A 16,028-nucleotide genomic window follows, 5' to 3' on the forward strand; every position below is an offset into this window, starting at 1 on the left:
CCCCTTCCTTTTTTATGTTTTTTTTATTTTAATAACTTTTAATGTTTGATTTATTTAAACACTCCAAAGGGTCCAATTGCTGAGATATCACAATAAGAAATGATAAACTATCACAGATAAAGCCAGACTTGTGAGATAGTAAGGGTAGATAAATATAGCATACAATGCAAAGAAATAAAAGTTCTATAAAATATCATTGCCTTTTAGGATCCCAGTGTATGCTTATAGCTTTGATATACATGTATCATTTCTGAAAAGAAGACCATACTACACAGACAGTTTATGAAAAAAATATTCAAGATGAAATAAACAAATGTAATCAACAACAGTGTTCTAAAACATTCATCTCTACTTGGTCATAAAAAAGTGTCCTGGCCTAACTGTGCTATAGTTATATCAAAAAATCAAATTAAGGGGAAGTCATACTGGCTATATGGAAAACCACAATACTGTGGGACAGAGATCTTAAACGAAACCTAAACCAAAACAATGTTCATTCAATGATAGTCAGGTCATGTGTTCATTCAATGATAGTCAGTTCATGAGCAATAGAATTAGAATTTCTTGTGTAAGTTGAAAAGTGCTGCCTTTTTTACATTTATCCACTGTGTAGAAGATGAATCTAAATATTTTCTTGAAGCACTAAGTAAGAATATTAATATTGGTGAACGATGAATCTTAACAAAAATAAAACAAAGGGAGTGAACTCCTACCTATCCATCCAAAATGTAAATTCAAACTTGTTTCAAAAGTTACGAAGATTATAATATTGAAGTACTATTGTTTTTATAGAAGATTGATATTTAAGCCACTCAATGACAAGCTCATCTTAGGTGTAGTTGGCCTACAGTCTTAACCAATCTTTTTTCTTTTTGGCTAAACACTGAAAACTGCTTAAAGTTCCCTGTGGAAACTTACGTAATTTTCTTAATCGATTGACAAAAATAATGGGCAAACAAAAAATGAGATACTTTGCGGAAGTCAAAGTTCTGGTATACAGCTGAAGCAACTGTAAACCTTTTAGTGACTAGGAGCTGTCGTCAAAACCGCAGGCAGAAAAATGGATGTGTGTGTAAGAGACCTTTCTCTGTAGAGAAACACACATTTTCTCTAACGTGATGATAAAAAATATGCACTTTTTTTTAATGAAAAAGCACTTACTCCATAATGGGGTAAGATACAGAGTTCCATTTTAACCTTTCCGACAGAACATGTTTACGTAGATGTCGGTGAATAAACGATATAATGTAACCAGTATGAAATACAAAAAACCTAAGTGCTTAATGCCTACAATAGATTGTTGAAAATGCTAACAGGTTCAATTAAGATTTATTTAGAAACCTCTGAATTAAAATGCTAACAAGTTTGATTGAAATCTATGTGGAAGCATTAGAGCGGTGAGACCATGCCAAATTTATACTGGGCGAGAACAGTAGATGGTTCTACCTTGTAGGTTTCTACCATTGTTTAACACTAAGAGATCTTTATACAACTGCTTCAGTACATTTGGTAAAGCCATGTATCGGGAATGTGACTCCAGGTCCGACGGAATACTGTTAACATTGCGTAAAGCCATGTATCGGGGATGTGACTCCAGGTCCGACGGAATTCTGTTAACATTGGGTAAAGCCATGTATCGGGAATGTGACTCCAGGTCCGACGGAATCCTGTTAACATTGGGAAAAGCCATGTATCGGGGATGTGACTCTTGTCCAACGGAATTCTGTTAACATTGGGTAAAGCCATGTATCGGGAATGTGACTCCAGGTCCGACGGAATACTGTTAACATTGGGAAAAGCCATGTATCGGGAATGTGACTCTTGTCCAACGGAATACTGTTAACATCGGGTAAAGCCATGTATCGGGGATGTGACTCCAGGTCCGACGGAATTCTGTTAACATTGGGTAAAGCCATGTATCGGGAATGTGACTCCAGGTCCGACGGAATACTTTTAACATTGGGTAAAGCCATGTATCGGGGATGTGACCCCAGGTCTGACGGAATACTGTTAACATTGGGTAAAGCCATGTATCAGGGATGTGACTCCAGGTCCGACGGAATACTGTTAACATTGGGAAAAGCCATGTATCGGGGATGTGACTCTTGTCCAACGGAATTCTGTTAACATTGGGTAAAGCCATGTATCGGGAATGTGACTCCAGGTCCGACGGAATACTTTTAACATTGGGTGAAGCCATGTATCGGGGATGTGACTCCAGGTCCGACGGAATTCTGTTAACATTGGGTAAAGCCATGTATCGGGAATGTGACTCTTGTCCAACGGAATACTGTTAACATCGGGTAAAGCCATGTATCAGGGATGTGCCTCTTGTCCAACGGAATCCTGTTAACATTGGGTAAAGCCATGTATCGGGAATGTGACTCCAGGTCCGACGGAATACTTTTAACATTGGGTGAAGCCATGTATCGGGGATGTGACTCCAGGTCCGACGGAATTCTGTTAACATTGGGTAAAGCCATGTATCGGGAATGGGACTCCAGGTCCGACGGAATACTGTTAACATTGCGTAAAGCCATGTATCGGGGATGTGACTCCAGGTCCGACGGAATACTGTTAACATTGGTAAAGTTGTTGCAATTAAACAACATTCCGTGAAAAAAGAGGATACAACTTCCTCATGTTTTATACAAAATTATTAAACAGTCAGAAAATGGCATGAACATCGCATTATCAAGTCGTCGTACGAAGGTAAATGTTTACTCCTGTCTGAAATTGGGGTTAGAAACAATAAAACTATGTATCAAGTTATGTATTGTGTTTGTGTGTCCGTTGCTCAGGATGGAGATACGTACTTTAAGAAACATTAATGTGGTTTTATGGCAAGAAAAGAAGAAAGTCGAAATGACATTTGATATAACAAAACAAAAAAAAGAGAAAAAATCCTTTATGTGCCAAAATTTGGTCTGAAACGGAAATAAAATATTGAGCACTACTTGTCCTTGTGAAACAGCAGGTCAGCACCGTTGTCTCCGGAGACCACCTCGCAACCTCCAGTAGACAAGAGTTAGATTTACGTAAAACCTGCAGCTTGCTCGATCGCAAGGTCTCTTTCTGCTTGGATTTATAACGACTGTCACACTGACAACACTGGCTTTTCAACACACCAGTCTAAGGACGGGGACGTCGCAGTTACTGAATCTAAAAGTAGGCTTCCCAATTGTCACCAAGGCAGTCTACAGAAGATGGATTGCGGACATGGCAAATTTTCCTTTTCCTAATCCAGCATAGTTCATCTGTTTTCATTATACCCATGTCCAATGTATCAGGTGGCCCGAACAGTAAATTGTGGTTAGCGGCTAATACCGAAGAGCCGTCCAACCCATCTAAAGCCGTGCATGATTGGTCGATGCTCAGTGGTGATCTGATGATGCCGCCAGTCGTTGACCTTGTTCCATGATAGATAACCCAGTAGGACTTCTTCATGAACCAATTACATCGGTTTACCATCCAGAACTACCTTACTGTATAACATTTTCTTGTCTCAAAATTTTTTAAAGATTTTTTCTTTCAAGAAATACTCACCTTAAGTATTTTCATCGAGAGTTGTTCCCCTTGAGTGTAAAGGTAGTTCCATGTAGTGGTTTAATTCAAAAAAGCTTTGTTTCCATTATTCTCTATCAGTTTCTATAAATTATATACAGATGTATGTATAAAAATTTACATTCTATTCATCATATAAATAGTATATATTCAGAGAGCTATATTGTGATCAAGTTGTTTATCAAGAATTTGGTAAGGAACAGACAATGAAAATGCATATTGAACTCGTTTTTCGGAACTCGCTGTATGCAGATAATATTGTTGCATTTAATGATTTCCCACCTATCGGGAGAAAAAAGGTTTGAATTCGATTTTTAGAGTTTATACAAATGACCATATCTCATGTCACTTCTGTTGCTCAGCCTTGTAAATTAAGGGTAATACAGATTTTGGTTGATGTGTACTTTTATGAGATGGATAGCGTTCCTATTAGTAGCTGACTTGCTACATTTTGTATACAAAAGTTCAATACACACGACTCTGGACTGCAGAAACCATGGGAAGTCTGCCATCGCAGAGAGTGCAGAAAACTTGGAGGAAATTCCTCGCTGCACAGCACATGGTTAAGAAAACAGGATGAGAGCATGCGGTGCCGTTACGACTAGATTTGACAAGAATCTGTGTAGCAGTCCCATACTAGTGATTTACGTATTTGATGTTGGGCGAATTACATCAGGTTATCACTGTAAAATTTGAAAAAAAAATAAAAAATCTAAATTTTCTAGATAACTTTCTGCAAGAGAAAAAAACAACATTTTATTGATAATTTAATCGCAAAAATTGTGTTTAGGTGGCAAGTATTCCCTGATGTTCAACTTGTTGCAAATCTAGAACAGCAGTAATAAGATTAGTATCTGCTGGTATAACGCAACAAAATAGTTTTGAATTATATTTTCATTGAAAATCTTAGTTAAGATCTGAGGGCTTGGAATCGACCTTGTCAGATAGGGGAGCCCTGCTGATGACAAGTTTATGTAGGTAATGTTTTGTTGCATACTGTGTGCTGTATCTGGGTGCACCTTGGGATTTTAGCTGAGTGCTATATGGGCTAGTACAATGCTTCATCACAAAGGGCACAGGTACTGTATTCAGCCGCTGAAACACTCTCTCCTACCGACTCTGGTACTCCAACCAGCGGGGAGAAGATTCCCGAACCAATGTGTTAATTGTCACACAGTAAGAGGTGAAGACATAACCTTGCCCATCCTAGCCTCTATCTTATTTGTTTTACACATTTCAGTACTTAAATTACTATATCTTTTAAATTGTCTTGTGTAAGAAAAGAGGATTTTTGTTTTCAATAAAATGAGAGTATTGTTTCTAAGTTTAACCTTGGCCAAAGGATATTTGACACAGTTTCGAAGTCATAGATTGACAAAATTAGGCATCACAGGTTTACTTCCAGCAGATGCATCTATTCAATTGTACAGCTAGGCGTAAAGCTGTAGTGGGGTCAAAGAATTCTATCACTAGGTGAACAAGAATTTTAAGAGAAATGCCATCTTAAAATAATTGATTAATATTCATGAATTAATATTGATACTTCTGGCATCATCATGTAACAGTTTAACCCTTTCACCACTGTAGACCATAATGGACTTGTCCAGATCAATGCATGGTTGAGTCTACTAAAGTTATTTAGGGATGAAAGGGGTCACATTATTTCAACTGTTTAAACTGCTTTGATAAACCTCTTGGAAGAGGTTGTAAAAAGTTTGCAAAGCTTGTCAAATTGATAGAATCAAAATATTAAGAAAAAAATATGAAGATTGGATGCTAAACGAAGAAACACCAAATTCAATGTTTAGAAATGCATTTCACTTCCTTCTTCCTGCTGTAAAATCAAACATTGCTTCAAATACATTACCCGCTAGACCAATTACCGATGTAATTCTGTGAAATTCGGTAATCTGTAAGGTAAATACTAGAGTGAATTTTATGGGATTATGCAATGTTATGTTAGGCGGTTACCACGGTTTCACTTGTTTTCTTTGAATTAACGTGAAAAATAGAATGTTTGACGACTGACTTAAAGGGAATATGTTGTGGTAACCCTACGCTTATATTTTTCCGGTTTTCTAAAAACCTATCAGTCTAGCACTGACTCTGAAAAAACCTCTTCATTTCTGTTAAAAAGAACATTTGTCATGTTTTGTTTTGCCTAAATAATCCATTGCATCTATGTTGCATTACCCTATTAGGCTTATGTGAAAAAATGTTTTGTTTGATAAATTTCTATAAGCTTACAAAGCTATTATCATCATTGTGATATAACGTGTGAAATCAGGCATGATGGAAGGAAATCTACTTAATACCACTGTATCTTACCGGTCAATGCTCCATATTGAGACAGACCACCACGACTTTTACAGATTCTGGGCCTATGCCATATGATGCCTCAAGGTTTAGAGCCAAATAAGGTATTAATTTGGTCCCTTTTGCAGGCTAAAGGTCCCAGGACATCTTAGATGTTTAATATTGGAATTAGAATGAAACACATGTACAGGGACTTTTTGAAATACCTTGATATTTTTATTTTATTTTTTTGTCCTCTATGAATAGAAACTTGCTAATTATGTAAATTATGCAGAATTTACAATTTTAAACAACTGTTTGTTGTTTAATAGAAGTATATATTAAAAGTTTATTCTAAATGGCTGATCTAAGTGTATAATTATTACTTCAACTGTATGTGAGGTTGTTCTCGTAGCCAAGATATGTTGTGATGAGCATTATTTACCAATGCAGTACATGTTTCTGTCCATACAGGCTTGAGTGTTTAACTTTAGATTGCTAAGTTGTTTTGTCTTTTTGTACTTCCGTAGAGGGCCAAAATGCCAGTTGATGGTTTTTGGAAATTAATTCATTAAATGTGATCATATTTTAATAAACGTAATTTTCCCAAATTGGATTCCGAGGGTTATTTTCAGAATGCACAACAGAGAGACAAGAAGCTTTGAAAGAACATTGTACAAATGTATAAAGTTAACCCCAGGTCATGTCTTACTATAGAAAAGGTCCATGACCTGCTGCTTGGGAGTTTCCAGCCAGCATGGACAACACTAAACCAACCCTATTATAATAAACACACAATTTCCTGCTCAACTTCTTGTTTTGACAGACCCAGTACCTGATCACCCATACCAAAGGTCTGCTAATCATATTCATATGTTCCAGCAAAGGTCAAGAAAACCTGGGCCAGCACACCAACGAAGACTCTTAGTAGCGTGAAGAGTTTAACTTCAACATCTACCTGCATTACAAAGGTAAATTAGAGGTCGATGTTGAATTTAAACTCTTCATGCTCTTTTTAGGTCACCTGAGGTTTAGCTGGTTTCGTCCGTCGTCGTCCGTTAACATTTTACATTTTCAACTTAAACTGAAATACTGTCTACGGTATTTCATTGATACTTCATGGGAATGTTCCTGACATCTCCATGACTAAGTGTTGTTATTTTTCGGTTCGATCAGAAATCCAATATGGCCGCCATTTTGAAAAACAATTTCATTAAACTTAAAGTCAAGTTCTGCTGTGCCCATTCAATTGAAACTTGGTAGGAATGATCGACTCATGATCCTGACAAAGTGTTGTTATTTTTCTGGTCAATTGGAAATCCAATATGGTCGTCACGGCCGCCAGTTAGAAAAACTATTTCAAACTTCAAGTCAAGTTTTACTGGGACCATTTAACTGAAACTTGGTAGGAATGATCGACTCATGGTCCTGGCAAAGTGTTCTCTTTTTTTTCGGGCTGATCAAAAATCCAATATGGCCACCGAAACTTGGTCTAAGAATGATCAACTCATGGTCTGAAAAACCTAACTTAACATTATACTTAATGATTTTTTACTCAAATTGGTAGGGATGATTAACATCATAATCTCCACTTATATTTCAATAATAAAAATAAATACTGTAGGACTCAGGTGACCGTTAAAGCCCATGGACCTCTTGTTATCTAATTCTCCGTAAACTTTTAATACTCCGGTTTTCTTATCATTTGTTAACTCATCCACCCCTATATATTTAAACTGGACTTGCCCAGTTTATGATTTGGCAAGGTTCAAATGTGACTTTAGGGGTGGATGGATAACCAATGCTTATTATGTTCTGGAAATAAAAAATTGTCACATAAAAGGTTTCGAATGATATGCACACTTTGAGAGGTTGTTCCTGAAATTGGAAAACAAAAAGAAGAAATATGTTTTCCAATTTAACTAAATATTGTTACCATATGATGACAACAATAAGTAGATTAAAGGTTTAATGTGCAGCGATAAATCTACATCCGAGTCCTATAGTCACAGAACTTTGGTGGGATTCATAGAGTTTCTTGAAATTTTTAACGCTAACCTGGTGGGAGAATTCTTGTAAGAAATTGTGTTACATATTATCATTAATGTTGAGGAGATGCGCGAAAACACCCAAAAAAAAATCGGTCCACAATGCAAAATCAAAACTACAACACAAGATTTGCATTTGTTCCTAGTTATTTACAGACTATCCTAAAAGATGAAAATATCTGTTTTTAATAGTAAACATGCATATTTCCTATGGTAGCTGTTTCGACTGATTGCCAAAACAAAATTGGAAACCACACAGGATTTTCTGTTTAACATGCATGGAAGTATGCTGCGTTGCGACAAATTTGAAGTTAACTTTCACATTTCACATGTCTATGCTCTTGTCTTTATGCAAATCCCAGATTTTGTTTTTAGAAAGTTTATCTTGCAGATCTGTAACCTAGATATATGTATATGTAAAGTGTGGGTGTTGGTGATGGTGGTGGGTTCATCACAGAATCAAACAAACACAAAGCTGTAATACAAATTGGATTGCCTTGCAAGAAGGTGACGTTTTTGGGGAGAAAGTGTTTTATAGTTAAGGTGGAAGTGTTCCAGATTGACATGTTTTTTGTAGTATTTTTATTATCCAAGATTTTTGTGCTGGGATTGTGTTTTAAAGTGCACTAATTTTCTGTAGTTGGAGAAGTTTATGTCAGCTGTGTGGTAGAATCCCCAGTGCTGGCTGATCTGATAGGCTCCTCAGTTCTCATGGCTACGGCATGGTTGATAGGGTCCCATGTTGTCTGTTTCTGTAAAGTGGGAAGGCTGGTATGTGCACAGAGCCGAGTGCTTCTTCGTCAAGCATACCCGACACATATGTGCCGCTGTGTGTGTGTGTCATCCCCAGTTACACATGTGTAACAAACATGTTGATTAGCCATTAAGCATCATGCCTTGTGTGTGGAATTGCTCCGAAAGTCTCCATCACTTGACACAAGACTTAATTGGATCCACATTGTCGCTGAATACCGCTACCCCTGTTACTGGCTACCGTTCACAGGAGTCCTTCCACATCGTACAAGCCTTTTCACTCTTTGTTCACCACTGAAAAACCTTACTCATTCTCAACTCATACATCACCAAAGGACTATTTATCTCCCCTTTAGAACTCTTTAAGCTGTAGAGGAAAATAAGCTGTCAAGTGGTGAAGGACGCTATTTGTGGTTTGTCTACCTATTCATAATTAACTGTTCTTCAAGTGTATCCATTTCCAGGAATTCTCTTGCGTTGTAAGTCAAATATTTAACCAATAAGAGTTGTTTATTTTGGATTTTGAACATTTCCTACAAAGTTCTGGTGTGGATCTGTTTCCTGTCTGAAATCAAGAAATCTTTATAAAAGGTAGGTTTTAACATACATGTACTTACATGTAACTAGATTCTTTTATTCTGATCCGATTGACTTATTAGCGTTAATTTGGTAATTGATAATGACGCTAGCTGCTGGTTGTTAACAGAATTCTCAGAAAACACTTTTTGTGGAAGCTTCAGGTAAAAATTAGATCATCGATCATAAATAAATTTCACTTCTCTCTTGAGCTCAGAAAACTTAGCTATGTTGTGGCTGATACAGTTAGCAACCAGAAGAAATAATGAAGTTTTAACCATCCCAGAGGCGAGCTTGTCTTGTTTCATTTATCAGTTATGTGACAACGGAGAAATTATCACCTAGACCTGTTCTGTCTGTATTGCCTGTGGAGCGATGTTACGGTGTTCCGCTATTAACTTGAAGATCAGGTTTTAACATTTACTGGAAGTCATGGGTTTACATAAAATGTTGCGGACCGTTTTATAACGTGTCATCTAGTTTGGTCGGTTCGTTTGGAAGACAATCGGATAATAATACTGCAACTAGAGGGAGCTAATCATATTACACGTCTGATGTTTCGTTGACGAGAAAAAAAACGGTACATGATATATTGAGTTAATAATGATAATGCGATGTAATGGCCTCCAGGTAAATTGAATTACTCCAAAGAACAGTTGATGTCCTGCTGAAATATCAAACCGAGATTGGATTTGGGAAAAATTCTTATTTCTCTTGACATTTTATTTTCGCTATCTGCATAGGGTCATAACAGCAGAGATTAAAATGGGATTAACAAATCTTTGGTTTATATGATTATTTGAATGTTCAAAGTTCAAAAACTTGCAATGATGGATTGCATTACAAGGTTGATCAACGTATTATTTGAGGTTGATACAAGTTTAAACCTGCAGCGCTCCCCGATACTGGAGGACAACCGTAATGCTATTTCATAGAACTCGCTTACATGTCACTTAACAACGATGCCAGAAACAATAAAATCGTATCAAACGTGATTACCTCAAACACTAACCACCGTCCTTGTTCTCGGCCATGTATTTGACTTGTAGTTCCTTACAGAACAAAATGAACACCAAAAAACAACCCCTGTGTTAGGAGCAATAACACAGGGTCTGTTAGTTGTAGGGGGTTTACGGACGCATCTGTGTTAAACAGGGCAATGAAAACGGGTGAAACTCTCAAAAAACCCTTCTGAAACACAACTTGTGAATGACTCCTGTAGCCATAAAGTATATTCCAACTGTGCCACCTCGGTCGAAGCATGGTTCTCTTCATAGAGTGTTAGTGAAAGGATCCCTGGAATTGTTTAATTAGAACAAAAGTTAAGTTTTGTTATGGGTTTGATTTATATATTTGCATTAATTGGTGTTTGATTTGTGCACTATTGTAGGCGTCTTATTGTTGTCTAAATTACCATCTAATCACATGGTACTTTTGGGTACACATGTACCTAATCCTGTCAGGAAAGCTGTGGGATCATGAAACAATAAAGCCTGAGTCAAAATCTCATTTTGGATTAAATCTTCTAGGCTAACAAATAAGCATTCATGCAAGTAAGACGGTGATGTATTGTTTCACAAAATTTTGAACTGATTTTCAAGGGAAATGTATATTTTACGGATATTTGAAATTTGAAAAACCAAACCAAAGCCTTTCTTTTTACCTTGTAAAGGTTATACTTTTCTTTCGCTCTTTAGTTCTGCAGCAATTTTCCATTCGTCTTTCTTCAGAAAATAATGAGTCTTCATAAATACAAAAGAAGAAACACTTTACCACAGTCCTGTTGAATGAGATGTTTGGTTATCAACCACATCAGTTCAGATTATGACATCATGTGTCAAGGCTGTGAAACTTAACTGAAGCCTTATTTCTCTTGTGACAAGAAAAACAGTCTTTTGTAACTTAGCAATGCCATACCTGGTAGTTTTTATAAATGGAAAAATTTGAAATGACCCTTTTTTATATAAAATGATATGTATATAGAATACATTATCATATATTTTGTACTCATAAGTTGTTTTCTTGACTTTTTCAGTTTTTGCTCACTATTTGTTTGAAGTATATATATAGCAAGGTGGTTTACCCACGCTTCTAAGTTAGTGTTGACGACAGACTAACAGTTATGGTACCACGGGCCATCAATTGTGGAACTGTTTTGTAACTGATCTGCTGGGAATTGCATTGACATATTAGTTTGAAATATTCCTTGTTGATTGTGTTGAGGTAATGGTTATGTATTACAGTGGTTTGTCCCTACAGACTGTCTGTCTGTCGTCCGCTCATTCTGTTCTATGTTGATCTATTAAACCTCCCCTGACATGTGTATCCATAGGTTACTTACCTATTAAAAACTGTTGTCTGTGTAACTACCTCGGTCCTTTTGTCTACCTGCTCTTGGTATTTTGTCCCCATATTCCTATCACTTTGTCATTCTATAATTCAATTTGTCATTCTTTTACTCAGTTTGTGAAGGAAATCGCACTTACTAAAAAATGATTTTGAATTGCTTAATCCCAATTCCAAAAGATTGGAAACTAAAACATGTTTCTTCTTAAAACTTTTCTGACATTTAATGATTCAAAATTGTGACAGCTTTTGAGTTGGAATCAATGTGTCTCCCTTGACAGTAATTCACAGAGGACAAGGTAGCTGTAGTCTTTGTGTTGATGATAGAACTCAGAAGACATTATAGTCCTAGATGGTTAGCGTTGACCTCCTGGTTATAGCATGGTACCCTTGTCCAAATGACCTGGGTCACGTGATAGTTCTTAGTGCACGTGTACCAACCTCTTATAACATGGAGGATTCAAGCCTGGTAAGATATTGTTCACTATTCAAAACACTGAATACAGTCTTCTAACATTTCAATACATATTGGAACCATGGATTAACTGGGTTTGGGTTTTAATGGTTTTTATTTGCCGATAAGTTACCAGTGTGGAGCTAATTGGCGGTAGAAATGCACCGAATCCTACAAAAAATGGACGGGTAAAATTGGATTATGTCATTGAGTGATGTTATTATGGTTTAGATGAAATGCTTTGAAATTGTCAAACTTTGTGGTTATTGAATGAAATGGATCTTCTGGATGGGAAATATGACTTTGGAGTTTGGATAATCTCTGTAACATGGGGTGTTGCTGAGATGTGTAAGTGAAAAAATGTACCCAACTACGGCTTTTTTTGGTGTTTTTATGGACAGCAGGTCTCCATTCTGTCTCAGCGACTAATGAACAAGAGACCACTCCCTATCAAGGTTTTAGATGTTTATACATTTGTTACCTGGGCCCCTAACGGTTGAACCTAGAAAGAAAATGACAGGCACAGATCTGAACTGAGGCTAAACTCGGGAATATTCGGCACATGTAGATTGAGGGGTCCAGACATGCCTGCCGTTATTTCTTTATAAAACAAGGTCAAGCCACATGTAGATTTTAAGACACGTATAATTTAGTGGACACATGAAAGAAGGACATATTATTCTTGATATATTGTTATTTATTCTCCGAAACTGTGCATTTGTTAGCTCTGCCTATAGTTCAGTCCAAATGCATTCGTTTATCATGGAATATTTTTGCGCCATTTGAACCGATTCAACCGGGATACGGGAATGTAGCCCTACGTAGTTAACATACTAAAGAACCCTATATGACTAATGACATAATAAACTACAAGTGTATTTAACAATGATTGCTTAAACAAAAACTACCGGAGCGTTTCATTGGAGGCAATTGTACTACAAAAAACAAAAGTATTAAATTAAGATAGCAATATAACATAAATTTCCATTTTATTCAATGGAAATAAAAATAACAAAATTATATAATCTTTTGATATTTTAATATGTTTTGTAATGTCTGTATTATTATACATCAACATTAAGTTAATGATTTGTTGTTAACAAAAAATGTGCAAAATACAAGCCCAGCAATTTTGTATTCCCTAGAGGGTAGACAGTCGAAGGTCCAAATATTGACAATTGATGGTGAGGTTATAACATTAGATTTACATACATTATGGTTAGGAAACCTTGACCTTCTACGAGACCTTGACCTTCTACGAGAATCTTTTGAAGTTGACACACATATCTTCAACTCTTATTTCAAGGTCAATACAAATAAAAAAAGCCTGAGTTTCAAAATAAGGGTCATCTGTATGTCAAAATGTTGGATGGGAATTTTGATGAGTTGTACATATTGAAGTTGAATTATTTTGTTGGAGCGAACAGCAGACCAAGGGTTCAGGTCAGACCTTGACTTTCTGTGGAGTGAAATTTGGATATTCACGCGAAGATATATACAGCCTTAACGCTGGCTTCCTGTACTTTGCTATGGTAGGGGTAACCTTTGACATAAAAGTCTATTAGAAATGGCCCCAACACCTTCTTACTGGTCAACACAAGACCTAATTATGAAAAATTGATGTGGATATATTGCGTAATTTGTAATAGACCCTCCTGCAGACCATGTGCCTTTCCTGGTAATGTAAATATTTCAAATGATGGAGGATATTCGGCTGGCGACTTTAATCAGTGTTTGAAGGGTTTCTTTACTGCACATTTTGGTAATCTTGTAGGTTAAACCAACGTCTTGGAAACATACACATACAGCAAACAGCTGTTCAGCAAGTCATCTGCCTAATTCTGTCCACCTTTGTCTTCACAATTTATCTTGTAGTGCAAATTTAGTGCATGAAACTAGAATGATGTGTATCATCTATAGCATGGGATGATATTAACTGTGTCTTGGTTCTGTAGAGATCTGATTTTGGCAGAGAAGTATATTGTTAATCCAAGTCGGGGTAAGAGCATGAATCTAACAGAACAGATTGTCTTTACTGATTCTGTGAAAGGGGAAAGGTTGAATGTTTGTCTTGGTTGTTTTGATAAAGTTCAAGGTTACCTTATTGAACTATGTAAGGTTAAGTCTATATGTATGGCTTTTTGATAGGGTGCAGTATTAAATTAATGGTTTTGATAAAGTTCAAGTTTACCTTATTGAACTATGTAAGGTTAAGTCTATCTGCATGGCTTTTTGATAGGGTGCAGTATTATATTAATGGTTTTGATAAAGTTGAAGGTTATCTAGATGGCCTTTGCAAGATAAAGTTTATCATTATGGTTTTGATAGGGTTCATTGTCATACTAATGATATTGGTAAAATTCAAGGATGTCTTGTTGGTTTTGTAAGGTTAAATTTTATCAATTATTTACCTTTTCATATGTGCTTGTGTTTCAATCCTTTTATAAACCCTATGTGGTTTCTTTGCCTTCTTTCCACCTTTGTATCATTTTTGTCACTTTTTCTTCCTTCAATTTAATCAAAGTCACAGTATGGAAACAACAGATTGCATCATCAAAAAACGAAGTTAAACATTTTGGAAATCCACAAATTCATCCATTTTAAGGGGGAACAAAATAACAAAATTCAAACCCACTGCAAAAAGGACCTCTACAGCACCTTTTATTACACATATTTCTGCGCAACAATGAAGCATAGGAATAACTTATAAATAAACTAGCGTAAAGTGTGGTCTACCACAAGACATCATAACCAACAAAAGGCTTTATATTTACTAAACAGCCTCCCCCATCTCAAATGCAACTTGCTAATAAACATGTGGAGGTGTAGTTATTTGTCACCAGGCTCTTGTAAGCACTGCATCATCCCGATAAAAGTGCACACTGTAATCTACGAATCTGCATTTGATTGGTGGAAGGAGGCAAAATAAAAACATCCCTTAGTAGAATGGAATTAGCGGAGTGAGAATTACAGACAGATTCTGCCAGCTACAGACAGCAACAACAGCATGTAAATCACTCTGGCATAAAGAAGAGGGAAGGAGTTGTCGCGGTTCTTACTTGTCAATCCGTTCTCGATCACATGTAGCATGGTGGACCAAAACGTTGCCCTAGAGCCTACAAAATTGGCCGTAATGGATTTCAAAATCCTGTCAAAAGTTTAAAGAGGCCTGAGTGGGAATTGAATGTTTTGTAATATAGTGTAGGATTAAATGGAGAGAAAAAACGTAATCTAGTACTGTATGTGCATGTTTCCTATTACTGGTATTATTCAGTTGATCATTCGCAGCAAGTAAACTTAAAATTCCAGCACGAGTTACACATGTCGGCCATCTTGTATTTATATCTGTGTTTGATGTAGAAACATTGTATTTTTGGATGCTGATCAGGAATTTAACCATTGCTTTTTCTGTATGGGTTTTTCCTGCACTAAGAGCGAGGGTTATGTATTGTCTGTGTTATTTCCTTCTAATGTGGACAATTAAACAATGTATTTTGGATGGAAGGCCGAAAAAAATCAAACGAATACTCCGGAGAAAATATGTTTAATTTTCGTAATGCTGATAAAAAGGGTGAGCGCTATACCTCTGTGATCTTGATTTGGAACTCTTTCATGTTGAAGTTAAGTTTACATTGGCTGATAGTTTTCATAATCTGCAATGTCGTCACACCTGTGCATGCTTAAGGGAGCCCATTCCTTTCACCATGCTGCGATCTCATTATCTGATAAGATAATTCATTAATATTGTGCTTATAGCATATGCCTTTCTTTCATCTTGCATATTACTTGTAAATATGATTCCTCTTCTGTGACATTTGTTAAAGAAAGTAAACAAAGGATAATGTTTTTATCATCTTTCTGTCAAACTCCCAGCCAAGGGAGAAAATAGCCGGAGCAAGTTTCCTTAAGTTGATTAACAGAGAATCTATGCCAGAGGACAATGAAGAGATAATGAATTTCTATGGAAAGTGATGCAAGATATCAAATCATTG

The 16,028-nt window shown here is 36.4% G+C and overlaps 1 protein-coding gene across 18 annotated transcripts in view; it reads left to right on the forward strand.

The window, feature by feature from the left end:
• The window catches only part of LOC110445068 (poly(rC)-binding protein 3-like), a 253,951-nt gene that overhangs the window by 152,105 nt on the left and 85,818 nt on the right, over positions 1 to 16,028 (forward strand). For 2 of the 18 annotated variants that reach the window (XM_021489427.1, XM_021489431.1), the window contains exon 1: positions 8,856 to 9,251. The exons of 14 other annotated variants lie outside the window; for them this stretch is intronic. The gene's annotated coding sequence lies outside the window, so the exon portion shown is untranslated. Of the gene's footprint in view, positions 1 to 6,741; positions 6,831 to 8,855; positions 9,252 to 16,028 lie in introns of those variants that run through there. 2 more of the 18 variants (XM_021489426.1, XM_021489428.1) reach the window with 2 other exon arrangements.

Source organism: Mizuhopecten yessoensis, unplaced genomic scaffold, assembly GCF_002113885.1.
Source record: "Mizuhopecten yessoensis strain PY_sf001 unplaced genomic scaffold, ASM211388v2 scaffold2711.2, whole genome shotgun sequence".
In the NCBI taxonomy this organism is placed as follows: Eukaryota; Metazoa; Mollusca; class Bivalvia; order Pectinida; family Pectinidae; genus Mizuhopecten; species Mizuhopecten yessoensis.